This window comes from Elephas maximus, chromosome 16 (assembly GCF_024166365.1).
Source record: "Elephas maximus indicus isolate mEleMax1 chromosome 16, mEleMax1 primary haplotype, whole genome shotgun sequence".
Classification (NCBI taxonomy): Eukaryota; Metazoa; Chordata; class Mammalia; order Proboscidea; family Elephantidae; genus Elephas; species Elephas maximus.
The window spans coordinates 57,249,610-57,271,675 of record NC_064834.1 but is presented as its reverse complement, the minus strand read 5'-3'; positions in this window follow the sequence as shown (position 1 = coordinate 57,271,675).

The following is a 22,066-nucleotide window of genomic DNA, read 5'->3' as shown; positions in this document are numbered from 1 at the left end:
ATACCAAAACCAGGTAAAGACACCAAAAGAAAAAAAAAAGAAAATTAGAGACCTATATCCCTCATGAACTTAGATGTAAAAATCCTCAACAAAATTCTAGCCAATAGAACTCAACAATATATCAAAAAATAATTCACCATGATCGAGTAGGATTCATACCAGGTATGCAGGGATGGTTCAACATTAGAAAAACAATTTATGTAATCCATCATATAAATAAAACAAAAGACAAGAACCACATGATTTTTTCAATCGATGCAGAAAAGGCATTTGACAAAGTTTAATACCCATTAATGGTAAAAACTCTCAGCAAAATAAGAGTAGAAGGAAAACTCCTCAACATAATAAAGGGCATTGATACAAAACCAATAGCCAACATCATCCTAAATGGAGAGACACTGAAAGGATTTCCCTCGAAATAGGAAACCAGACAAGGATGCCCTTTATCACCATTGTTATTCAACATTGTGCAATTAGGCTAGATAAAGAAATAAAGGGCATGCGGATTGGCAAGGAAGAAGTCAAAGTACCTCTGTTTGCAGATAACATGATCTTATACACAGAAAACCCTCAAGAATCCTCAAGAAAACTACTAAAACTAATAGAAGAGTTCAGCAGAGTCTCAGAATACAGGATAAACATACAAAAATCAGTTGGATTCCTCTATACTAACAAAAAGAACATTGAAGAGGAAATCACCAAATCAATACCATTTACAGCAGTCTCCCAAAAGATAAAACACTTAGGAATAAATCTCACCGGAGGTGTAAAAGACATACAAAGAAAACTACAAAACTCTTCTGCAAGAAATCAAAAAAGACCTACATATGAGGAAAAACATACCTGTCTCGTGGATAGGAAGACTTAACATTGTAAAAATGTCTATTCTGCCAAAAGCCATCTATAGATACAATGCAATTCCCATCCAAATTCCAATGACATTTTTTAATGAGATGGAGAAACAAATCACCAAGTTCATATGGAAGGGAAAGAGGCCTCAGATAAGTAAAACATTACTGAAAAAGAAGAACAAAGTGGGAGGCCTCACTCTACCTGATTTTAGAACCTATTATACCACCACAGTAGTCAAAACAGCCTGGTATTGATACAACAACAGATACATAGACCAATGGAACAGAATTGAGAATCTAGAAATAAATCCATCCACGTATGAGCAGTTGATATTTGACAAAGTTCCAAAATCAGTTAAATGGGGAAAAGACAATCTCTTTAACAAATGGTGCTGGCATAACTCGATATCCATCTGCAAAAAAATGAAACAAGACCCGTACCTCACACCATGCACAAAAACAAACTCAAAATGAATCAAAGACCTAAATATAAAATCTAAAACAATAAAGATCATGGAAGAAAAAATAGGGACAATGTTAGGAGACCTAATACATAGCATAAACAGTATACAAAACATTACTAACAATGCTGAAGAGAAACTAGAGAACTGGGAGCTCCTAAAAATCAAACACAGAGGGGCAGAGCCAAGATGGTAGAATAGACAGATGCTTCTGTCCAGCCCTCTTGGCAACAAAGATCCGAAAAAACAAGTGAAACGAGTATATTTGTGACAAGCTGGGAGCTCTGAGCATCAAAGGCAAGCTTAGACAATGAACTGAGGGGCAGGGGAAGGGAGAGACTGTTCAGAAGTGGAAAGGGGTTACGGGACCTGAATCGCAGGGAGCCCTCAGGCACCTTTCCTGGAGCAGCTGTGGTGGCGGCAGCAGTGGCGGGGAGCTGGGCCTAGCGTTTGGCCGCAGTTCCCTCAGGGAGAAGCAGCCAGCCACACAGCCCACTCACACGTCCGGAACCTGAGGAGAAGGGCACTCTCAGCAAAAGCTAAGTACTTTCGTATATTTTACCACCCCACCCCACCCCCCCACCCCCAAGCCAGCTTCAGCGGCTGAATCCCTAGGCCTGAGATAGACCCTGGTGAACTCCTGGAGCTGTCCTTCCGGCCTTGGAGAAGGAAAAAATATGCAACTGGGGGAAAAAGATAATTTGCTAGCTCCATTAACTGGGGGAGCTCAGGACAGAAGTGGCTCCTGTCCAGGCATAAACCGTCCATGGACCTTGAGCACATTTCCCTTCTGCATGGACCTGTGTGGGCCTATTTCGGGAGAATAGGCCCTTGTTGGCAAACTCCAACAATTTCAGCAGTGCGGAGGAGATGTGGGTGTTTGACGTTTGACATTGCTTTGCCTACTAAACAAGGTCCTCACCTACCCACAATAGGAACCTAAGGACTGGTGGTTCCACTTGGGTCTCCCATCCACCGACGACAGGGGCCCAGGGATAAGTGGTACCTCCTAGTACTTACAACAAAACTTTGGGTGCCCAAGGTCCCTCTGCAGAGCCCATCCACCAGCATGATCTAGGGAACAGAGATGTGTTTTCCTCAGAGACACTTGGGGGTCGGTTCTCAGCCCCCTGCCTTGTTGAGAGTGTCACCTCCTGCTGCAGTCAGATACCAGTATATACGCCAATCACCCCTGGCCCTCTAAGACTGTAGGACAGAGCATGTACCACACACTTGATATCAGCTACCTGGAAACCTGAGCTGAATTCAGACAAGAAAACTGGATGGACTCCTAGACTGATATACCTGATAACAGCTCTAGCCAGCTGGGGACAGGACACCAGAGCTCCCAAGGCAAAAATAATCGAGCTAGCTCCCTCAAGCAACCCATAGGGGCATACCAAAACAAAACAAAGCAAACAGCTACAACACAGTAAGCAAGTATAAACTAATACAATAACTTATAGATGGCTTGGAGGCAACAGTCAATATCAAGTCACATAAAGAAACAGGCCATGATCACCTCAACGGGCTCTCAAAACAAAGAATCCAGGGATCTTTTAGATGAAAGTGCATTCCTGGAATTACCAGATGCAGAATACAAAAGTTTAATATACAGAACATTTAAGACATCAGGAAGGAAATGAGACAATCTGCAGAACAAGCCAAGGAACACACAGATAAAGCAACTGAAGAAATTAGAAAGATTATTCAGGAACATGATGAAAAATTGAATAAGCTTGAAAAATCCATAGACAGACAACAATCAGAAATTCAGAAGATTAACAATAAAATTACAGAATTAAAAAACTCAATAGAAAGAGGAGCAGAATTGAGCAAGGAGAAGCTAGAATTTCTGAACTCGAAGATAAATCACTTGGCACTAATATATTTGAAGAAAAATCAGATAAAAGAATTAAAAAAAAATGAAGAAACCTTAAGAATCATGTGGGACTCTACCAAGAGAAATAACCTGCGAGTGATTGGAGTACCAGAACAGGGAGGGATAACAGAAAATACAGAGAAAATTGTTGAGGATTTGTTGGCAGAAAACTTCCCTGATATTGTGAAAGATGAGAAGATATCTATCCAAGATGCTCATCGAACTCCACATAAGGTAGATCTTAAAAGAAAGTCAACAAGACATATTATGATCAAACTTGCCAAAACCAAAGATAAGGAGACAATTATAAGAGCAGCGAGGGATAAAAGAAAAGTCACCTACAAGGGAGAGCCAATAAGAATAAGCTCGGACTACTTGGCAGAAACCATGCAGGTAAGAAGGCAAAGGGATGACATATTTAAAAAATTGAAGGAAAAAAATTGCCTGCCAAGAATCATATATCCATCAAAACTGCCTCTTAAATATGAAGGTGAAATTAAGACATTTCCAGATAAACACAAGTTGAGGGAATTCGTAAAAAACAAACCAAAACTACAAGAAATACTAAAGGGAGTTCTTTGGTTAGAAAAATCAATAATATCAGGTATCAACCCAGGAGTAGAACACTGGACAGAGCAACCAGAAGTCAACCCAGACAGGGAAATCCAAAAAAACAACAAAGCAAGATTAAAAAAAAAAAAAAAATGTTCAACACAGGGTAATGGTGACATTATTATATAAAAGAAGACAATATTAAAATAATAAAGAGGGACTAAGAAATGTAATCATACACCTTCCATATGGAGAGGAAGATACAGCGATACAAAGAAATAAAAGTTAGTTATAAATTTAGAAAAATAGGGGTAAATAATAAGGTAACCACAAAGGAGACAAACTATCCTACTCATAAAAATAAAATATAAGGGAAGAATACAGACTCAGCAGAAACAAAATCAACAACAAATATGAGGAAAGGACAATATATAAAGAAAATCTACTCAGCACATAAAATCAAGTGGGATAAAGAAGCTGTCAACACACAAAAAAAGACATCGAAATGATACCACTAAATTCATAAAAAATAATAAAAAAATACCTATCCATAATTACTCTGAATGTAAATAGACTAAATGCACCAATAAAGAGACAGACAGTGGCAGAATGGATTACAAAACAAGATCCGTCTATATGCTGCCTACTAGAGACACACCTTAGACTTAAAGACACAAACATACTAAAACTCAAAGGATGGAAAAAAATATATCAAGCAAACAACAATCAAAAAAGAGCAGGAGTGGCAATATTAATTTCTGACAAAATAGTCTTTAAAGTTAAATCCACCACAAAGGATAAGGAAGGACACTATATAATGATTAAAGGGACAATATACCAAGAAGATATAACCATATTAAATATTTATGCACCCAATGAGAGGGCTGCAAGATACATAAAACAAACTCGATCAGCATTGAAAAGTGAGATAGATAGCTCCATAATAATAGTAGGAGACTTCAACACACCACTTTTGGTGAAGGAGAGGACATCCAGAAAGAAGCTCTGGAAAGACACGGAAGATCTAAATGCCACAATCAACCAACTTGACCTTATAGACACTTACAGAACACTCCACCCAACAGTAGCCAACTATACTTTCTTTTCTAGTGCACATGGAACATTCTCTAGAATAGACCACATAAAGCAAGCCTTAGCAGAATACAAAACATTGAAATACTACAAAGCATCTTCTCTGACCATAAGACCATAAAAGTGGAAATCGATAACATGAAAAGCAGGGAAAAGAAATCAAACACTTGGAAACTGAACAATACCCTGCTCAAAAAAGACTGGAGTATACAAGACATTAAGGATGGAATAAAGAAATTCAGAGAGTCCAATGAGAATGAAAACACTTCCTATCAGAACATTTGGGACACAGCAAAAGCGGTGCTCAGAGGCCAATTTATATCAATAAATGCACACATCCAAAAACAAGAAAGGGCCAAAATCAAAGAACTATCCCTACAACTTGAACAAATAGAAAGAGAGGAACAAAAGAAATCCTCAGGCACCAGAAGAAAAATATTAAAAATTGGAGCTGAACTAAATGAAATAGAAAACAGAAAAACAATTTGAAGAATTAACAAGATCAAAAGCTGGTTTTTTGAAAAACTCAACAAAATCGATAAACCATTGGCCAAACTGACAAAAGAAAAACAGGAAAGGAAGCGAATAACCTGAATAAAAAATAAGATGGGCGATATTACAGCAGACCCAACTGAAATTAAAAGAATCATATCAGATTACTATGAAAAACTATACTCAAACAAATTTGAAAACCTAGAAGAAATGGATGAATTCCTAGAAACACACTACCTACCTAAACTAACACAAACAGAGGTAGAACAAATAAATAGACCCATAACAAAAGAGGAGATTGAAAACGTAATAAAAAAAAAAAACTCCCAACATAAAAAAAGCCCTGGCGGGGTCTTAAATCCTAACAAGTGGCCATCTAAGATGCATCAATTGGTCTCAACTCACCTGGATCAAAGGAGAATGAAGAACACCAAGGTCACACGATAACTATGAGCCCAAGAGACAGAAAGGGCCACATGAACTAGAGACTTACATCATCCTGAGACCAGAAGAACTAGATGGTGCCCGGCCACAACCGATGAATGCCCTGACAGGGAGCACAACAGAGAACCCCCGAGGGAGCAGGAGAACAGTGGGATGCAGACCCCAAATTCTCATAAAAAGACCAGACTTAATGGTCTGACTGAGAATAGAAGAATCCTGGTGGTCATGGTCCCCAAACCTTCTGTTGGTCCAGGACAGGAACCATTCCCAAAGACAGCTCATCAGACATGGATTGGACTGGACAATGGGTTGGAGAGAGATGCTGATGAAGAGTGAGCTACTTGTATCAGGTGGACAGTTGAGACTGTGTTGGCCTCTCCTGTCTGGAGGAGAGATGGGAGGGTAGAGGGGGTTAGAAACTGGCAAAACGGTCACAAAAGGAGAGACTGGAAGGAGGGAGCGGGCTGACTCATTAGGGGGAGAGTAAATGGGAATAAGCAGTAAGGTGTATATAAGCTTATATATGACAGACTGACTTGATTTGTGAACTTTCACTTAAAGCACAATAAAAATTATTTTAAAAAAACTTAAAAATATGGAGGCTTGGGCTGGAGAGCTAACAGATGGATAATCAGTATACTTGAGGAAGAAAACAAAGCTATTGGAATAGAAAAAATAAAATGAAATAATATTTTCTTGAAAAAAAAAAAAGCCCTGGCCCAGATGGCTTCACTGCAGAGTTCTACCAAACTTTCAGAAAAGAGTTAACTTCACTACTACTAAAGGTATTTCAGAGCATAGAAAAGGATAGAATACTACCAAACTCATTCTATGAAGCCACAATATCCCTGATACCAAAACCAGGTAAAGACACCACAAGAAAAGAAAATTATAGACCTATATCCCTCATGAATGTAGATGCAAAAATCCTCAACGAAATTCTAGCCAATAGAATTCAACAACATATCAAAAAAATAATTCACCATGACCAAGTGGGATTCATATCAGGTATGCAGGGATGGTTCAACATTAGAAAAACAATTAATGTAATCCACCACATAAATAAAACAAAAAACAAGAATCACATGATTTTATCAATTGATGCAGAAAAGGCATTTGACAAAGTTCAACACTCATTCATGTTAAAAACTCTCAGCAAAATAGGAATAGAGGGAAAATTTCTCAACATAATAAAGGGCATTTATACAAAGCCAACAGCCAACATCACCCTAAATGGAGAGAGCCTGAAAACATTCCCATTGAGATCGGGAACCAGACAAGGATGCCCTTTATCACCACTCTTATTCAACGTTGTGCTGGAAGTCCTAGCCAGAGAAATTAGGCTAGATAAAGAAATAAAGGGCATCCAGATTGTCAAGGAAGAAGTCAAAGTATCTCTATTTGCAGATGACACGATCTTATACACAGAAAACCTTGAGGAATCCTCCAGAAAACTACTGAAACTAATAGAAGAGTTCAGCAGACTATCGGGATACAAGATAAACATACAAAAATCGGTTGGATTCCTCTACACCAACAAAAAGAACATCGAAGAGGAAATCACCAAATCAATGCCATTTACAGTAGCCCCCAAGAGGATAAAATACTTAGGAATAAATCTTACCAGAGATGTAAAAGACTCATACAAAGAAAACTACAGTACACTTCTGCAAGAAACCAAAAGAGATTTACATAAGTGGAAAAACATACCTTGCTCATGGATGGGAAGACTTAACATTACAAAAATGTCTATTATACCAAAAGCGATCTATACATTTAATGCAATTCCAATCTAAATCCCAAGGACATTCTTTAATGAGATGGAAAAACAAATAACCAATTTCATATGGAAGGGAAAGAGGCCCCGGATACATAAGGCATTACTGAAAAAGAAGAGCCAAGTGGGATGCTCTACTTTACCTGATTTTAGAACCTACTATACCGCTACAATAGTCAAAACAGCCTGCTACTGGTACAACAACAGATGCATGGACCAATGGAACAGAATTGAGAATCCAGACATAAATCCATCCACATATGAGCAGTTGATATTTGACATAGGCCCCAAAACAGTTAAATGGGGAAAAGACAGTCTTTTGAACAAATGGCGCTGGCATAACTGGATATCCATCTGCAAAAAAATGAAACAAGACCTATACCTCACTCCATGCACAAAAACTAACTCAAAATGGATTAAAGACATAAATATAAAATCTAAAATGATAAAGATCATGGAAGAAAAAATAGCAAGAACATTAGGAGCCCTAATACATGGCATAAACATTATAGAAAACATTATAAAGGATGTAGAAGAAAAACTAGATAACTGGGAGCTCCTAAAAATCAAACACCTATGCTCATCCAAAGACTTCATCAAAAGAGTAAAAAGATTACCTACAGACTGGGAAAAAATTTTTAGCTATGACATTTCTGATCAGCGCCTGATCTCTAAAATCTACATGATACTACAAAAACTCAACTGCAAAAAGACAAATAACCCAATTAAAAAATGGGCAAAGTTATGAATAGATACTTCACTAAAGAAGACATTCAGGTAGCTAACAGATACATGAGAAAATGCTCATGATCATTAGCCATTAGAGAAATGCAGATCAAAACAACAATGAGATTTCATCTCACTCCAACAAGGCTGGCATTAATCCAAAAAACACAAAATAATAAATGTCGGAGAGAGCGTGGAGAGATTGGAACATTTCTACACTGCTGGTGGGAATGTCAAATGGTACAACCACTTTGGAAATCGATTTGGCGCTTCCTTAAAAAGCTAGATATAGACCTACCATACGATCTAGCAATCCCACTCCTTGGAACATATCCTAGAGAAATAAGAGCCTTTACACAAACAGATATATGCACACCCATGTTTATTGCAACCCATGTTTATTGTAGCACTGTTTACAACTGCAAAAACATGGAAGCAATCAAGGTGCCCATCGAGGGATGAATGGATAAATAATTTATGGTATATTCACACAATGGAATAAACAGAAATGTAATACTACGCATCAATGAAGAACAGTGAGGAGTCTGTGAAACATTTCATAACACGGAGGAACCTGGAAGGCATTATGCTGAGTGAAATTACTAAGTTGCAAAAGGACAAATATTGTGTAAGACTACTATTATAAGAACTTGAGAAATAGTTTAAACTGCGAAGAAAACATTCTTTTGTGGTTACGAGAGGGGGGAGGGAGGGAGGGTGGGATAGTAGATAGTAGATAGTAGATAAGAACTACTTTAGGTGAAGGGAAAGACAACACACAATACAGGGGAGGTCAGCACACTTAGACTAAACCAAAAGCGAAGAAGTTTCCTGAATAAACTGAATGCTCCAAAGGCCAGCTTAGCAGGGGCAGTGGTCTGGGGACCATGGTTTCAGGGGAGATCTAAGTCAATTGGCATAATAAAATCTATTAAGAAAACATTCTGCATCCCACTTTGAAGAGTGGCTTCTGGGGTCTTAAACACTAGCAAGTGGCCATCTAAGATGCATCAATTGGTCTCATCCCACCTGGATCAAAGAAGAATGAAGAACACCAAGGACACAAGGTGATTACGAGCCCAAGAGACAGAAAGGGCAACATGAACCAGTGACTACATCATTCTGAGACCAGAAGAACTAGAGGGTGCCCGGCTACAACCGATGACTGCCCTGACAGGGAACACAACAGAGAATCCCTGAGGGAGCAGGAGAGCAGTGCGATGCAGACCCCAAATTCTCATAAGACCAGACTTAATGGTCTGACTGAGACTGGAAGGACCCTGGTGGGTATGGCCCCCAGACCTTCTGTTGCCCCGGGACCAGAACCATTCCCAAAGCCAACTCTTCAGACATGGATTGGACTGGACAATGGGTTGGAGGGGGATGCTGGTGAGGAGTGAACTTCTTGGATCAGGTGGACACTTGAGACTATGTTAGCATCTCCTGCCTGGAGGGGAGATGAGAGGGTGGAGGGGGTTAGAAGCTGGTGAAAAGGACACGAAAAGAGAGATTGGAGGGAGAAAGCAGGCTGTCTCGTTAGGGGGAGAGTAACTGGGAGTATGTAGCAAGGTGTATATGGGTTTTTGTGTGAGACACTGATTTGATTTGCAAACTTTCACTTAAAGCACAATAAAAATTATTAAAAAAAAAAATTAAACACCTATGCTCATCCAAAGACTTCACCAAAAGAATAAAAAGATTACCTACAGACTGGGAAAAAGTTTTTAGCTATGACATTTCCAATCAGCATCTGATCTCTAAAATCTACATGATACTTCAAAAACTCAACTACAAAAAGACAAATAACCTGGTTAAAAAATCTGCCAAAGATATGAACAGGCATTTCACTAAAGAAGACATTCAGGTAGCTAACAGATACATGAGAAAATCCTCACGGTCATTAACCATCAGAGAAATGCAAATCAAAACTGCAATGACATTCCATCTCACTCCAACAAGGCTGGCATTAATCCAAAAAACACAAAACAATAAATGTTGGAGAAGCTGTGGAGAGATTGGAACACTTCTACACTGCTGGTGGGAATGTAAAATGGTACAACCATTTTGGAAATCGATTTGGTGCTTCCTTAAAAAGCTAGAAATAGAACTACCATACGATCCAGCAATCCCACTCCTTGGAATATATCCTAGAGAAATAAGAGCCTTTACACAAACAGATATATGCACACCCATGTTCACTGCAGCCACAAACAGGTATATGCGCACCCATGTTCATTGCAGCACTGTTTACAATAGCAAAAAGATGGAAGCAACCAAGGTGCCCATCAATGGATGAATGGATTTTTAAATTATGGTATATTCACACAATGGAATACTGCACATCCATAAAGAGCAGTGATGAATCTGTGAAACATTTCATAACATGGAGGAATCTGGAAGGCATTATGCTGAGTGAAATTAGTCAGTTGCAAAAGGACAAATATTGTGTAAGACCACTATTATATGAACTCGAGAAATAGTTTAAATAGAGAAGAATATATTCTTTGATGGTTATGAGAGGGGGAGGGATGGAGGGAGCAAGAGGGGTATTCACTAATTAGCAGATAAGAACTACTTCAGTTGAAGGGAAAGACAACACACAACACAGGAGAGGTCAGCACAATTGGACTAAACCAAAAGCAAAGAAGTTTCCTGAATAAACTGAATGCTTCGAAGGCCAGCGTAGCAGGGACAGGGGTCTGGGGACCATGGTTTCAGGGGACATCTAAGTCAATTTGCATAATAAAATCTATTAAGAAAACATTCTGCATCCCACTTTGGATAGCTGCATCTGGGGTCTTAAACACTAGCAAGCGGCCATCTAAGATGCCATCGATTGGTCTCAGCCCACCTGGAGCAAAGGAGAATGAAGAACACCAAAGACACAAGGTAATTATGAGCCCAGGAGATAGAAAGGACCATACAAACCAGACAGTACATCATCCTGAGACTAGAAGAACTAGATGGTGCCCCGCTACAACAGATGACTGCCCTGACAGGGAATACAACAGAGAACCCCTGAGGAAGCAAGAGAGCAGTGGGATGCAGACCGCAAATTCTCGTAAAAAGGCCAGATTAATGGTGTCACTGAGACTAGAAGGACCCCAGTGGTCATGGTCCCCAGACTTTCTGTTAGCCCAAGACAGGAATCATTCCCAAAGCCAACTCTTCAGACAGGGATTGGATGGGACAATGGAACAGAAAATGATGCTGGCGAGGAATGAGCTTCTTGGATCAAGTAGACGCATGAGAGTATGTTGGCATCTCCTATCTGGAGGGGAGATGAGAGGGCAGAGGGGTCAGAAACTGGCCGAATGGACATGAAAAGAGAAAGTGGAGGGAAGGACTGTGCTGTCTCATTAGGGAGAGAGCAATTATGAGTGTATAGCAAGGTGTATATAAATTTTTGTACGAGAGACTGACTTGATTTGTAAACTTTCACTTAAAGCACAATAAAAATTAAAATATACACATATATACAATAGCACCATCAGCTGATTTTCTAAAGACAATATAATAAAAAGACTACTGGTAGAGGTGTGGATGGGTTTAAAGAAACCATCACACTATGTTAAAAAAAAAAAAAAAAAACTGTAGTCATGATTCCAACCCGTGACTATGCCATGTACGTCAGAGTAGAATTTTGCTCCATAATGTTTTCGATGGCTAATCACAAGGCCTTTCTTCCAAGGCATCTCTGGGTGGACTCAAGCCTCCAGTCTTTTGGCTAGCAGCCGGGTGCATTAAAGACACCGAGAAGCTAGCTGCAGTGGGGAACCATTTCTATATCTAGACCTGGAAGACCAAGGAGAGGAAACCGTGTTCCTGGGGCCTGATGATATCCAGAGCCATGGAGGCTGCCACCTGCAAGAGAATGTAGTCATGGAGGGCTGCAGCCAACTCCAGAAATGTGCACCAAAGTAGGGAGGTAGTGGGACAAGAATAACCTGCCTCTCTCTTCCAGCATTCCATTCTCCTGGTGACTCTCATTAGCCAAACAGAGGTGATGTGGGACGCAGGGGCGAATGATGCAGTTCATAGGATATAATCTCGCAGGATACTGGAGGAGGAAAAAATGGGCACAGAATAGATTTGTTGGGAAGCGGGGAGGGGAGGTTGGCAATGAAGCATACCAACACCCTGGAATTATTAAGCAACTTATCGTGTTGTTGTTGTTAGGTGCCATTGAGTTGGTTCCTACTCATACCAACCCTACGTGCAATAGAAAGAAACACTGCCCGGTCCTGTGTCATCCTTACGATCATTGTTTTGCTTGAGCCCGTTGTTGCAGCCAATGTCAACATATTGTTGAGGGTCTTCCTCTTTTTCCCTGATCCTCTACTTTACCAAGCATGATGCCCTTCTCCAGCGACTGGTCCCTCCTAATAACTTGTCCAAAATATCTAAGATGAAGTCTTGCCGTCCTTGCTTCTAATGAGCATTCTGGCTGTACTTCTTCTAAGACTGACTCGTTAGTTCTTCTGACAGTCCATGGTATATTCAATGTTCTTCACCAACACCATAATTAATAAGTACTTCTTTATCCTGGAAACTCTGATGGCGTAGTGGTTAAGCGGTATGCCTTCTAACCAAAAGGTTAGCAGTTCAAATCTACCAGGTGCTCCTTGGAAACTCTATGGGCAGTTCTAGTATGTCCTATAGAGTTGCTACGAGTTGGAATCGACTCAATGGCAATGGGTTTGGTGTTTTTGGTTATTTATCCTTTCATAGTATCCAATTATGAAAATGAAATGTAAATACATAAAAAGAGTTGACAAAGGAATGGTAATACAATGCTGTGAGTTCTCAGGGTGCTGCAATCAGTTAATACATTCACTGCTAACAGAAAGGCTGGTCATTTGAGTCCACCCATAGATGCCTTAGAAGAAAAGCCTGGTGATCTAGTTCTAAAAAATCAGCCATTGAAAACCTTATGAAGCACAGCTCTACTCTGATACACACGGGGTCTCCATGGGTCGAGGCCTACTCAGCAGCAACTGGTAAGTAATACAATGTTGTAGTCTGTGCACTCTTTAAGCAACTCCAACAAATGGAATGCTGGTTAGCCTTAAAAGACATGGAGCACCCTCCAGAACGTAGAGAATGAATAACATTTTGCTATAAAGGACTTACCAATCAGTTGCTAAAGGTGTTCAGAAGTGGTTTGTCCTTTAGCATTTCCTCCAATCTAAATATACTCAGCAAGAAAATGATACAGCTCCAACTTCCTCCTTCCTCCCCAGCAGCCCAGCCCAACCACTGCTCAATTCAACCAATTAGCAATTTGCAGGGGGAAATGTGAACAAATTAACGCTGATGACTGTGGGCCACTAATTGGCTGCTGGGCTGTAGGAGTGGGAGTACACTTGCTAAATCAAATTGATAGCTAGAGGCCTTGAGCTGTTCAGCTCTCTGTTCTTCTCGTTTGGGGCTTCAAGACTGAGGAAGAGGAGAGTTTTCTGTGGCACTCTGGTCAGTCTGTCATGACTGGTCCATCATCCCCACATCTGTCGGTGGCCAGTAATTGTGGGGCTGGTTTTGAGGCTGTGGCTCTGGTCAGGCAAGAGGCTGCCAGTCTTGGGCAGGTATTGCCAGTGTTTCTGACAGGCAGCAAGCATCTGAGGTGAACTGTGAAGTGGGTCAGATTCTGGAGAAGCAGTGTGACACCTCAGAGGCTACGTGGTTGGAGAACAGACACAGGGTAGAGCGAGGGGGCAAAAACGGCAGCACCACGCGGGGAAGAGGCAGGCCTTGCAGAGAAAGACACTTGGAGTTAAGTTCAGTCAACTACGGCTAGTCACTGTGGGTCCCCAGGTCCCCTCTCCCTATTTGATGGGAGGATTCAGGGCACACTGCTGCCCTGGATGGACAAAGGTGGGATGCAAGAAAATGAAATAAGGACTCTGATTTTTTTTTGTTGTTGTTGTTATTGAAACTAAGTCACAGAAATGTAAATATGTAAATTGGTATTGCTCCCTTCAAAGCAGCCCCCTTATGAAGGCCTATTACTTATTCCAAAGGTGCTGCTGGTTCTCAGGTCAACTCCAGACATGGTGCTGGAGAATTCCCAAAACAACAAATACTTGCATCTGATTTTTAGAAAAATATCCTCTTAATGGTTTACAACAGTGATTCTCAACCGGGGGCCAGTGTTTGCCCCTACAGTAGGACATTGGGCAATATTCATTAGTATTATTAAAAATATAATAACAGTAATAACTGGAGACATTTCTGGTTGTCACAATTTGGTGGGGGTGCTATCGCCATCTAGGGAGTAGAGACCAGGCACAGAACAGCCCCCCACATTTGGACAGAATTTCTAGTCCAAAATGTCAATAATGCCAAGGTTGAGAAGCCCTAATTTACTGAAATTAGGTTGATTTTGTGAAATTATCCAAAGGTCAGCTGGAGCTAAGTCTGGTGATTGAGGAGGTTCAGGAAGCTGGGTAATACCATTCCTGGACTGCAATGAGGGTGGTAATATAGTAATGACACTGAGTTTCTTGCATAGCAATTTCCACCATGGAGTCCAAGAAAAGGTTTTGAGTAGAACTGTCATTTATTCATTCATCAAATATTTATTAAGCATTTAATATATGCCAGGAACAGATTAACAAAACAAAATCCCTTTTTTTCCCAAGAGCTCTTGATCTAGAAGTACATAAAGTAATATACTAGGACTGTTTGGCAAAGCTCACCCTTTTAACCCCTTCACTATTCTACTTCTCCAAAGTTTGCTTCTTATGAGTTAATACATGTAAAATATTTAGAAAAGGACCTTTAAGCAGTTAACCAGTTGGCATTGAGTTCTGACTCGTGGCAACCCCAAGTGTGTCAGAATAGAACTGTGCTCCACGAGGTTTTTCAATGGCTGGTTTTTTGGAAGTAAATTGCCAGGCCTTTCTTCCAAGGTGCCTCTGGGTAGACTCAAACCTCCAACCATTCAGTTAGCAGCCAAGCTAACCATCGGCACCACCCAGGGATGCCAGAACAGTACCTGGCCTATAGTAAATACTCAGTAAGTCTTAAATATTAGTTATTATTATTTTAAAAATATAATAACCATAGATGACTTCTCAAATGGATTATTTTGAGGAACACATAATCTTTAGACGTACACACTTAGGCATCTTTGCAATTATACACATATTGCCGGTTGAGCATTTTTCTATGTTAGACTGTGATTAATAAGGTTTCCCAAGAAGGAATATATGATCACATCCTCATTAGAGATGATTAGATCAGAAAAAACAATCAAGCATTTTGTAGACATTTGTCTAGCATTTCTGACCTGAAAGGCATTGTATAGGTTAAAGTCATAGTTATAAAATAATGCAGTCACCTCTCTCCATCCTTAGCTGTCTTTCAATAATCTTGGGGAGATAAACCATAAGATAATGACCTTGGAGAAATGAGCAAAATCAATAATTGGTCAAGAGATTCAAAAGAGGGAAGGGTCTTTATAGGCTAAGAGGAATACTTGCAGAGAAATGGTAGTGAGAGACATGAGCACGAGAGAGAGACAGATATCGGCCCTCCATTCGCTGTCCTCATGCATGAAGGTCTCAGCAAAATATACTAAAGTAGCAAGCCAAATGACTTGCAAAAACAGCAGTACTAGGAAGTTTTTGTTAGAATAATCCTGTAATTATGGCCACTGGAATGGAATGGAAAGAAAAGGCCAATGGGAACTCCTGAGCTGATTGGAGGCTAAGAATTTTGGTGTGACCACTAATTCAGAATTATCTCAGACTGACTAAATAGGGTCATGGAGACCCTCAAGTGGCTCAGGGGAGAGACTCAGAGCTAGGTGCATCAGGGACCTCAGTGTTATCTTTAAATAACTCCTTTCTGGTCTAGATACACATTGCCGAAACTTCCTGAGATCTGTCATAAATTTAATACTCACGAGTGCCTGTTGGAATATCTATTTAGCATCAGGCAAAAGAAGGAATAGGAAAAGGTGGTATGTAAATCAAATCTCTGCATATCAAACCCTATTTGAAAGGCACGAAAGAGGTTCATTATTTAAGAGAACTCTGCAGGAAATCTTTATGAAAAGCAAATAAGACTTTTAGAATTGTCCTACCTTGACCATCTCCTGGCTGTGTGACTTTGAGTATGTCATTTCAACCCACTTAGACTTATTAGGATTAAAAAAAAAAAAAAATTGTGCTATCGAGTCGTTTCCGACTCATAGCAACCCCATAGGGTTTCCTAGGAGCGCCTGGCGGACTTGAACCGCCGACCATTTGGTTAGCAGCCATAGCACCTAGCCGCTCCTCCACCAGACTTATTAGGATTATTAGGACACCATATTATAAACGAGGAAACTCTTTCCTTGGCCGTTCCCAAGAGGCTGTTGCAAGCCTGAGATGGATTAATGTATACAATTCGGTTGCTGTCAAGTAGATTCCAACTCTTGCTGACCCCATGTATGTCAGAGTAGCGCTGCGCTCCATAGGGTTTTCAATGGCTGTGATCTTTCAGAAGTAGATCTCCAGGCCTTTCTTCTGAGGTGTCTCTGGGTAGATTGAAACTGTCAACCTTTGGTTAGTAGCTGAGTGCTTAACTGTTTGTGCCATCCAAACCCAACCTAACCAAACTTGTTGCCATTGAGTTGATTCCAGTTCACAGCAGCCCTATAGGGCAGAGTAGAACTGCCCCATAGGGTTTCCAAGAAGTGGCTGGCGGATTCGAACTGCTGACCTTCTGATTAGCAGCCGAGCTCTTAACCAGTGCATCACCAGGTTGAATCACTGTTTAAAAAGTTTGAATTTTGGCAACTTCATATGATTTTTTCTAGGTATTTCAGCCTTGTCTATACATGAGTAGTACCATTAAAGTAAACTTGGAGCAAGAGTTCAAGACCTAAACATGGTGAGTCAGCTTCTTCAGCTTGAAAACATGAGGAAAATGATGCCAGAATAATTTCCTCTAAAGAATTTAGGTATAATGGAATAGACTAATGGATGGGAAGATATTTTAGGTAAATACGATTATTTTATTGCTATATAAGATAGCGATGTTATTTTTTTTCTTCCTCTGGTATGAATTTGAGCTGAACTTGATATTTATGTAGTAGAGTCATATCTTGGCAGAAATTAATTAGCTCCAATGGAACCTCCTACAATCCAGGTTCACACATGCAGAATGTTCTAGGGTCTATTTCCCAGACCTCCATCACTCCATTTGAAAAAGAACCTTATAGTCAATCCTTACAAAAAGCAAATAAACTCTGGGATTGTCCCAGCTTTGCTGTCTCCTGAGTAATCTCCTGGGTGTATGAAAACAGAAGCAAAAATCTACTTCTATGCCGCCATTTATCTACCAGAGAGACTACACAGTAACAAAACACAAGGGCTGGCAGGACTCTTATCTAAGTAAAACCAGTATGTTTATGCATTGAGGTTTCCAGAAAGTAAGGAAATCAAATAGTGATTATTGTTAGTGTCCTATTAAAGAGGCTCCAGGCTGTTTGGTCCCCTGGCAGGAATTGCCTGATGAAAAATTTGGGACTAGAATGGCTCTTAGAGCCCAGCAAACTAATTGCCTCATTGGTTCTTTAACACAGATTCGGGAGGCAATGGAAACAGAAGAGCAATCAGAGAGAAAAGCAGGCCTTTCATTGTCCCGTGCTCTCTGGCTAAGTTCTCTGCTCATAGGCTGCCTGGAGGCTGTGGGTCAGCAACTAAGTTACTCTTCTGCTTCAAGGAGAGAAATAGTCAATTACCAGAAACGAAATAAATGAACCACAAAACCCACCAAACCTCTCTCCATTTCATGTCTTAGCATCTCCCAGAGAATAAGCATGCTCCAGAGAGCGTGTCTGGTTCTTCTTGATGATGATGGATTTCAATGTTTAGTCTCTAGTATCTGTATGTCTGTATGTGAATCCATGTTAAAAGGAAAAAAATTCCGTAATATAAAAATGCCAAATAACATGAGCTGAAGTAATGGATAGTGTACCAACACAAGGCAAAGCCCAAATCTATCAGAGATTTACCGCTTTGAAGTATAGCCTGATGGGGATAATAATACCAAACCCAGACAATAAAAGCGCCCTTTCTATTGTACAGCGACATTGAGATCCATTTCTTTTCTCTTTCATTCCATCAACTGTGAAAATCCGCTCTTTGGACCAGACACTGTTCTAGGTGCTGGGATACAGTGGTGGTGAGCAAGCTGGATTAGGTGACTACTCTCTGGGAGCTTACATTCTAAATGGAGAGGTTGGGGAGGTGGGCGGGAATAAACCAATACAAACACGAGAAAAGTTCAGAGTGGCAAGTGCTGGGATGAAACTAAACAGGCTGGTATGAGTTCATCCTTCATCACAAACCTGTAAAACACCTCAAGTGAGTAACTGGAATTTTTATTTTGTGCAAGGTTCACAGAATTCTCTGACCTAGGCAAGATCATGTAGCCAAGAAGGTCCTGGGTGGTGCAAACGGTTTGCATGCAACTACTAATGGAGAAGTTGGTATTTTGAATCAAGCCAGCAGTACCATGGAAGAAAGTCTTGGTGATCTGCTTTCAAAAAGACTATAGCCAAGAAAACCCTATGGAGCATTTCTACTTTGTAACCTATGGGGTTGCCATAAGTTGGAATTAACTTGACAGCAAAAGGTTTAGGGTTTTTTTTTTTTTTTTTTTATAGCCAAGAGTTGCTGGGTCAGAGACCAGCTTCCAGTCCAAACGTCTGTTCTTTATGTCATGCTGCCAATTCCAAACCAACCAAACCATTGATGTCAGTCGATTCTGGCTCACAGTGACCCTATAGGACAGAGTAGAACCGCCTCATAGGGTTTCCAAGAGCGGCTGGTGGATTCGAACTGCTTTACCTCTTGGTTAGCAGCCAAGCTCTTAACCACTGCGCCACCAGTGCTCCTTGATACCTTTTAGGAATGTCTTATTTTTTACATATGACATGGCCAGATCTGGGCACACTAAGATTCACAGCCTTGTGGGGTCATCTTGATATTAGTGAAGACCCGGGGCAGCAATTTAGCGAGGAAGGAGTGAAAACTCTAGTTAGATGGAGCCAGGTTTGAATTCTATTACTGTCCCTGTGAGCTTGGACCTCTCTAAGCCTTAGTTTCTCCTATCTGTTAATAGGGATGATAGTGCTTCATAGGTCATAGATTGTTGAAGGGCCTAAAGGAAGGTTTTATGTTTGTCTCTTTAATTTCACCTAGCACCAGGCTGTAGTATTGGTTGAGTAAGGAAAAATCATGTGGGGGTACAAAGGAGGGTGTGTAATCTGCAAAGGACATCACCTGTGTTCTGAGGGGCAAGGAGGTTTCCCTACGAAACATGTCAGATGTTAAAAGTTCAATGCCAGTTTTGATAAGCTGGCACGTTAGTTGATGACTTGGTTTATTTGCAGAAAACTTTAAAAAATTTCCCTCTCCTTTTAACAACCTAGGATTAAACTATTATGTAAAAGTATTTCCGCCTTTAAGAACACAAGGGCATCCTAGCTGTTGTCTGAAGCTCTAACTGAGAAACAAAAGGAACTCGGACAAACACTTAAATACGGCATACTAATTATTTCTGAACTAGAAAAATCTGGATTTCAGAGGGGGCTTTCCAGAAGCCCCAAATCAGACGAAAGGTCAATTCACTAATGTCTAAGGGGTGCTGAACTAAACCGGTGAAGCTTCCAGCAAAGTAGACAATGTGTTCCTGAGGAAATGTAAAGGCTAAAAGCTCACCTTTACTGTTCAATGTCCATAGATTACCTTTTGCAACTTTCACATACAACCATAGTCAGCTGCGGTTCTAAAGCACTTTACACATCATTTAATGTTGGGTGGGAAATAAGTAATTTGTTTTAATTTCTCGATTTTAAACCTTTTAATTAAAGGAGGCTAATTATAGGCCTCAACCTGCGAGGTTGTTTTGAAGTTAAAGATAATTTAACACATTTAGCATAGGGTTTGGCATGTGATAGACACTCGATGTTAGATATCATTATGATTATTATTACGCCTTCCAAGAAGTCTAGTTCATAAAATTCTAAAAGAAAACTGAAGCGAAAATAAAATGGCATAAAAGTGGAAATCGTTTTGCTAATATTTTTTAGAGCTTTCCTTGGCCAATACAAGAAAAGTAGTGGGAGGCAGTCAGTTTCCATGAACAATATTTTCTGCACACAATTGTCTTAAGAAAAAAAATCACCTTTTATAAATATTTAAGAAATATTAATTTGTAGAGGGGTTCAGTTATTGGCTTGCTTGGGATTACCATGTAGCTTGCTCAACTGGCCTTAGATAAGATGTATTGCTATGACAAATAGCATTTTGCCCATTTAAACTGCTGCTGTTTGTCCCAATTTTCCAACTCCTAAATACATGGCATGTCTCCCTATTGTGTGGTGTTTACCAGAATGCCTGTTACAGCAATGATTTCTGTATCTGTCTGGACGAAACATCCACTGGAAGCAGGGAAACAAGCCTCCTGTCTGCCTGCCTGCACCTTCACAGGTTATAGCACTGTTTGTTCTACATCATAGGGCTGAATGAATACTTAATACATAAACACTGTCCTCTTTGGGAGTGAAGAAAGGAGACGAGAGAGATTATGTAGAAGCTTAAAGTGCTTTTCGGATATCTCTACCATGCCCTTTTATTGACTCAAAGGGATATAAATTGTTTTTTCTTTGCAGAACCTGCAGTCTAGACTTTTACTGTGGCATTCCTCATTCGTGAATACACGTGTAGGTTTCTGGTTGGTGACGCAGTAACTGAGTTGTGGAGAAATATGAATTCAGCAAGGCTTTTTCCCTGAACCGGGGACCTTGAATGAATGTCCCCATTTCCACGAGCATGAAGCCAGAAGAACATCTTCCATTAGAACTGAGTTCTTTTCTGCCGATTGCTTATGTGTACTGCTAAGAAGCAGGCCGAGAAGCTGGCTGAGTGTTTCTTCCTGCTTTGCTTCTTTTGTTCTGTGTTTTCCTTCCTGTTTACTGGATTTGTCTAATACTGTGTGTGTTTCATCGGCAGACCGGTACTGTGATTTTGACTGCTGATATTACAGGATACAAAGCAATTTTGACTGAGAACTCTGGCAGATACACATTTACCTAAATATAGTCATTTGCTGTTAGTTCCTTCCTCAGGACCTGCGAGAAGGTGGGAACGTGTACTTGGTTAATCCCAACCCCTGTATCTTTCTGTTTTAACAGCGCAGTTAACGACTGCTGTGGGGGCAGGTTGGGGAGGGATGGGATTCAATTTTTAGCATCCTCAAAGCACATAGCCTAATGATCTGCTTTACTGTGTCCCTAGACCCTGAGTGTGCTCACCTCCCGGAGCATGCAGGGCCATTCCATGCACTCTGTTCCTCAAGGACTGCCAGTGGAGCACAGATTGGCTTTAGTACCCTATTAGCAGTTGTTAGGGCAGAGCGAGGTTTGCTTCTCAGCCCACACACTCCATACCTCTAGAATCATTTTTTAATCAGTTACGTTTTACTTTCAACTTTGAAATTTTGCTACTAAGCTGCAGTGTGGAGTCAGAAGCTAACGGGTTTAGATCATGAATGTTAGCCAGGAATTGATGTCCTGTATAGATACCGCTGGCCCTATTGTATTTGCTAGCATCGTATAAATCTTAGTTAATGAGTTGTCTAATCTATATCTTTGGCCTCATATTGTACTCTAAGCTAGGCCCCTGGCAGCATTTTCCCCTCATTGGAGAGATGTCAGCCATATAGAACTTCCAGCTCACTAGGATCCCCCAGCCCCATTATACGCAGAGCTTGGCCACCATCATCTAAAATG